General features: G+C 54.9%; 1 non-coding gene and 1 pseudogene across 1 annotated transcript; both read right to left on the reverse strand.

Moving 5' to 3' along the window:
* Nucleotides 1–2,969: 2,969 nt before the first annotated feature.
* On the reverse strand, nt 2,970–3,132 carry LOC149136495 (5.8S ribosomal RNA). The gene has a single exon (XR_016241295.1). It is a non-coding gene; the product is annotated as a 5.8S ribosomal RNA (ribosomal RNA).
* A 565-nt stretch (nt 3,133–3,697) lies between these two features.
* Nucleotides 3,698–6,344, reverse strand: LOC149136496 (small subunit ribosomal RNA; annotated as a pseudogene).
* Between the last annotated feature and the right edge of the window lie 390 nt (nt 6,345–6,734).

Consider the following 6,734-nt stretch of genomic DNA (forward strand, 5'->3'; position numbering starts at 1 on the left):
CTTGTGGATTAACTTGTATGTGCCAAGCATATGTTTTTTGCTTGTACAAGAGGTTCAAAGACGATAGAGAGAAGGTGATGAGAAGTGTGGGAGTGAGAGGGATGACAAAATGTCAGAGCTGGTTGAGAAAATTTGCAATTTTCCAGATGAAGAGCATCATGTGGCTATAAAGACAGTAAGCATTTAGTTTGGAGTTGATGTGGCAACTACACAGAATTATTCATGAAGATCTACATGTGCACAAAATTTATGTAAAGCTTTTTCCAAAGGTGCTCACTAACAAACAGAAAGGAAGATGTGTTGATGACAGCAGGGTAGTGGCAGCTCGTGTATAGGCACTGCAGCACCCCCTATTTCCACTTGGTATTATCAATGACATTCAATATAATGAGTTCATTTTCCTTTAATTCTTTCTTTATACTTGTACATTATATAATCCTTACGCTTAATGTCAGTAGCCATTTACTAGTTTGTGAAAAAAATACAAAAATCCTTGTATAGAACCGTGTGCTTCACAGTTCCAGTGACATGTTGTTTGGCTGTTGTGCGCATGCTCACATGTCCGAGATATGAAGCTGCACGCTAGGGAGAGAGAGCACTGTGGTTCACGCCATGCCAACCCTGGTTTGCTGGTGAAAGGTAGTGTTTCTTTTTGATTCCACATGTGTTGTGCTTAAAAACATGTTTATATTCTTGAATGTGATAAAGTGTAGAATTAGATTATTATCCTGCTTCCAGCTACAGTGTTGTTGCCAGGATTTGAAAAATAGGACAGATTTTCCCACCTTATTTTGTGATTTAGGGGGGATTTTTGAAGAATAAGGGGGAATTTGTGGCAGTGTTTAGTGAACAAATTAAACACACTACCTGGCAGTGGCTAAAACGCGAACTGATCAAGTTTCTGTATAAATTTTCTTTTTATATGTTTGTTTCCTTTTACACAATATTAAAACAACAGCTAAAAATTTTCTGAAGCACCCCCACTAATTTTATCTATGAGCCACCACAGCAGTAGAGAGATGGTTGAGCTCATTACCTCCAGTCTCTGGTGACTTGTGACAAAAACTGGATCCACTGTTATGATCCAGAGACCAAGAGACAGTGTCCAGTGGAAACATCCAGGCTTTCCCAGACCTGAGATAGCTAGGTAAGCAAGTTCACTAGGAAGTTCATGATGATCCTCAACACAGAGTATATTGTGGTGATTTTGAGGGAGTTCAGGAAGCAATTTCATCTCAAAAGGCAAGAGCTCATCAACTTCTACCAGGACAATGTACCAGCCCATAATTCCATCCTGGTAACCAACAACTTGACATAGATGAACATCAAAATGGTGCCTCACCTTCCTTACAGTCCATACTATTCCCCCTGTGACTTTTGGTTATTTCCTGTGGTGAAGGAGAACCTTAAGAGCAGTCTTGTTGAAGAAATGGAGACTACGACAAGGGTTCTGGACACCTTCATTTTGGAGAACTTCCATAGGGCTTTCACATAGTGGCTAGAGTGCTACAAGTATATTGAAGCTAGAGGATCATACTATGCAGGACATGAAACTCGGCTTGTGAAGACCTGTTGGGCAAGCGAAAGAGAAATCATGATGGCACCTGTGCCCAGCGTCGCCTTCCTGGCACTTGTGCCGGTGGCATGTGTAAAGATATTTGAGCGAGATCGTGCCAGTGCCGCTGGACTGGCTCCTGTGCAGGTGGCACGTAAAATACACCATTTTGAGTGTGACTGTTGCCAGTACCACCTGACTGGCCTTCGTGCCGGTGGCACGTAAAAGCACCCACTACACTCTCAGAGTGGTTGGCGTTAGGAAGGGCATCCAGCTGTAGAAACTCTGCCAAATCAGATTGGAGCCTGGTGTAGCCATCTGGTTTCACCAGTCCTCAGTCAAATCGTCTAACCCATGCTAGCATGGAAAGCGGACGTTAAACGATGATGATGATGTAACAGCTGAAGTTTATCTTGTAACAGTTGAGATTAATTTGTAAACAATATGGAACATTGGAGTCATCACCAGTTTGTAAGGATTGGTTCTTCATTGATTGCCATTATGTAAAGATGAAAGAACTCTGATAGAAGTTGTAAAGAAAATATTTATTTACCATTACATTGTATATATCCAAAACCACGATAGGTTGGTATGTATAGTTAGTAAATGGAAAAACATGCGAGGTAAAAAAGTTAATTTTGGCCAGTATGTGTGTACACGTTCTCGTAATAGTAATCCACAGATGGAGGAAGAGTGATGTTGTAAGAGAAAAGAAATTGAACTAGTGAAAGTTATAGTGTCGAGGGACTTGTGTCTCATAGTTGGCTGATTATAACTTTGTTTCTCCTTCTGACCATTTGTCTTTAGTAGCTGCTTGCTTGTGGCCATGACTAGTTGTCTGTTCACTAGCTGATAGTCGCTCTCACTAACTGACTTTTGCTTGGGGCTTCTTGCTTTTATAATTGACCTGAAGGATAAACATATCGTTGAGAACAATAGATTTCGTTGGAGGTCTGTGATATCTCTATTCTAGCTATTAGTGAAATAGAAGAGGTTAGAAGGCCGACCGAAGAAGAAGACAGCGGCGGCGGCTACGGAGGAGGCAACGACGGCGAGGTGCGGCAGGCAGAAGAGTGCGCACGAACGGCGGAGGGTGCGGGCGCGGACAGACCGACCGTCTGTCCGTTCCGTCCGTCCGTTCGTTCCCTGCTGCTGCAGCTGTCGTAGCGTGTCGCAGAGATGACGGTCTGGCATTGCGGGAGACGGAGGATCGAGCGGCGCGCGCTCGCTAGTCGGGCCGGAAGCAGAAGCAGCGAGAACGAAAGGCGAGCTGTTCCCGCCACTCACGGCCACTTCCCCGGCGCGCGCCCTTTCCTGCGACTCCCGACTCCCCGGCGCGCGCCCTTTCCTGCGACTCCCGACTCCCCGCCGCTGCCGGCTTCAGCAGTGGCGGACGGCTTTTTCGTGTCGTGACCGCCTCGCGATCGGACGGGGCCCCGGGACGATGGGATCCCGGGGCCGCAATGTGCGTTCGAGGTGTCGATGTTCACCGAGTCCTGCAATTCGCATCAGTTCACGCGGATAGCCGCGCTCTTCATCGACCGACGGACGAGCCGAGTGATCCCCCGTCCAGGGTTTCAGTATTTGCTACTACTAGTACTGACGACCGCGCTACCGGTGCTGCTGCTGAGGCGGCGGCGGTCGACAAAAAAGGAAAGCGAACGGAAAAAAGGAAATAGAATTAGGCGAGGAGTTGCAAGGGCTGCGGCAGCGGAACAGCGCGCGACTGCCGAAGCTGTCTTTCATGTTAAATACCGCGACGGCCGGAGGCGCTGGCGGACGCGGGCGAGGAAACGAAGGAAGACGAGAGAGAAATTGAGGTTCGTGGAACCGCAAAGCGTGCAGCACCGTCGGCCTAGCGCACTGTATGAGGGCGGGCGCAGGCTGGGTGAAAACTGCGCGGTCGGCAGCAGCAGCAGAGAGAGAGACGACAGCAGGGAACGAGTGCGGGCTTCGTCCGCCGCTGCTGCTTCTTGTTGCTCGGCTGCAGCTGCACTGTTAGAGGGCCGACGAGTGCGAGGGGCCCGGCTGCGGCTTACGAAACCGGCTGGATCGCGCCGGAAGGCGAGGAGTGATTGGCGAGGAGCAGGGCTGCAACGGCAGGCAACGGGCGGGTTGCTGCTGCTGCTATGCAGGCTGCGGTAATGATCCCTCCGCAGGTTCACCTACGGAAACCTTGTTACGACTTTTACTTCCTCGAAGCGATCGGGTTCGGTCGTCTTCTCCGGGCCATCAGAGAACGCGCCGACGACGGCGCGGAACGCCGACGCCGCCGCGCGTAAGCGGACTCGTCGGCCAGATCCGAGGACCTCACCGGTAGTAGCGACGGGCGGTGTGTACAAAGGGCAGGGACGAGATCGACGCGGGCTGATGACCTGCGCCTACCGGGTATTCCTTGTTCACGGGGTTGGTTCCAGGCCCCGATCCCTATCACGGGAGGTGGTTCAGAGGTTTCCCGACCCTCTCAGGCCGGGGAAGACGCGCCCGCTGATAACTCCAGTGTAGCGCACGTGCGGCCCCGGACATCTAAGGGCATCACAGACCTGTTATCGCTCCGCCTCGTGCGGCTTTCTGCCGCCCGTCCCTCTAAGAAGCGCTGCGTTCACCAACCGACTGGCCCGGGCGCGACGGCGTGCCGCCGCCGTGCTCGCGCGGGCCGAGCCGACCGGGTCACCGCCGCCGCTCTGCAACCGACGCCGCAACCACGCCGCGCAAACCGCCTCCCCCGCGAGGGAAAGGCGGCAGCCGGACGCGGCCGCAACGCCGGACGCGGCCGCAACGCCGGACGCGAAGGAGAGCGGCGGCAACGGCAAGCCCGGGCCGCGCGCGGAGCTACCGACGACGGCTTCGGCGCCGCCTCGCTACCGGAAAAGCACTAATCGACGCGCTAGTTAGCAGGCCGGAGTCTCGTTCGTTATCGTAATCAACCAGACGAATCGCTCCACCAACTAAGAACGGCCATGCACCACCACCCACCGAATCGAGAAAGAGCTATCGATCTGTCAATCTTACCGGTGTCCGGACCGAGTGAGTTTTCCCGCGTTGAGTCAAATTAAGCCGCAGGCTCCACTCCTGGTGGTGCCCTTCCGTCAATTCCTTTAAGTTTCTGTTTTGCAACCATACTCCCCCGGAACCGACTATGGTTTCCCGCACAGGCTCCTCGCGCAGGCTCCCCGCCAGGTCATCGAAGCGAACGCCGGTGGCGCGCCAGTCGGCATCGTTTACAGTCGGAACTATGACGGTATCTGATCGTCTTCGAACTTCCGACTTTCGCTCTTGATCGAGGAAAACGTGCTTGCCACACGCCGTCGCTGCAGTGCATCTTGCGACGATCCAAGAATTTCACCTCTAACGTCGCAATACGAGTGGCCCCGATCGCTCCCTTCGATCATTGCCTCGTCGTGAACGGAGACCGACGGACGACGCGCGGACGAGGCCATTTTCCATCATTCCATGCTTTTCGTATGCAAGACGGCGGGGCTCGCTCTGAGCACTCTAATTTTTTCACAGTGAACGTACCGGCCGCCTCGGACACTCGGCGAAGAGCACCCTCGGAGGAACCGTGCGGGCCGAAACGACCGGGTGGACGCGCTACCGCAACGCGTGCGAACGGTGACACCCGGCGGCGCCCGCTCCGTTTGTTCCACCCTACCGCGAACCGGCGCCGGCAGCGGCGACGGCGACGCCGGTGAAGGCGAAGCCGAACGCTCGCGTGCCGACCGGACGGGTGGAGCGGAGGCGGAGACGGGCTGCCGGAGCGGTCGACGCAGCGACGATGCGCGCAGAGCTCCGCGCACGCACCGGCGAATAGGGCCGGGAGTGCGAACGGACGACCGAAGCGGACGCGCTCGAGGCGCACCCGCGACGGCGCCGTCGCCCCGAACGTGCTGGGGCACGTTTTTGAGACCCGAAATCCGACTACGAGTTTTTCAAACGCAACAATTTTAATATACGCTACCGGAGCTGGAATTACCGCGGCTGCTGGCACCAGTCTTGCCCTCCGGTCGATCCTCGTTAACGGATTTGAAGTGTACTCATTCCGATTGCGGGGCCTCGACAGAGTCCCGCGTCGTTATTTTTCGTCACTACCTCCCCGTGCCGGGAGTGGGTAATTTGCGGGCTTGCTGCCTTCCTTGAATGTGGTAGCCGTTTTGCATTCTCCCTCTCCGGAATCGAACCCGTTACCCTTTGCCACCACGGTCGGCACTTACCGGGCCGTCGACAGTTGATAGGGTGGACTCGCGGGGGACCCGTCGCGCGAAGGCTAGTCGATACTAGCCCGTGCGATCGTACTGACAGTTATCCAGAGTCACCAAAATCAAAGGGGCGTGAAGCCGCCGCACGCCTCGACCCGCTCGTGGAGCACGGCGGCTGCTGCGACGGCCTGTACGCGTCGGTCTCAGTCTAATATTTGCGTCGCGACCAATGCAGAAGGCCGACCGTATCGTTGCAACCGGCGGGAACTGGCGCGGGAACCGCGCAGCCCCGGACCCGGTTGAGCAGGCGACCGGCGGCGACGCCGAGCGCGCGGAGGCGCAGTGGCGGCTGCCGGAAGCCGTTTTTTGGCCCGACACCCGGGTGCGACCTGCGATCGCGGCTTCGGTTGCATGTATTAGCTCTAGAATTGCCACAGTTATCCACTCTCTTCGCGGTGAGGAATACGGTCCCGAGGATTAGGTCCGGTTCCTGAGCCATTCGCGGTTTCACCATTTGTTTACGGCATGAATTTACACTTGCATGGCTTAAGCTTTGAGACAAGCATATGACTACTGGCAGGAACAACAAGGTATCGTCGTCGTCGCTGTAGTAGCTTCTCCGTCGCGTCGATCGGCGAGCGGAAGGCGGTCGAGGAAGGCCCACTGCCATCGCCGCCGCCGCGCGCGGAGAGCAAACGAGCGAAGAGGAGACTGAATCGCGGCCGCCGCCGAGTTGAGTGGACGAGCGCTCGGAGGAGGCTGCAGCGGCGGCCGTTCGTACGTACGTACGCATCCTAATCCGCTGCACTGCGGTAGAAGCGGAGAAGCGTGCACGATGAAGAAAAAGAGTTCGCCGAGTAGAAACGGTTTGCGATCCGACTACCGCACACCGGGCCGCTGCGGAAGGATGGGCGCCGGTGCGGGTCGAAGAAGCGAGGCGGTTTCTGGCTGCAGCCACCATGCGCAACACAGAAACGGACGGT

Source organism: Octopus bimaculoides, chromosome 3 (genome assembly GCF_046866305.1).
Source record: "Octopus bimaculoides isolate indiv1 chromosome 3, ASM4686630v1, whole genome shotgun sequence".
NCBI classification, from domain to species: Eukaryota; Metazoa; Mollusca; class Cephalopoda; order Octopoda; family Octopodidae; genus Octopus; species Octopus bimaculoides.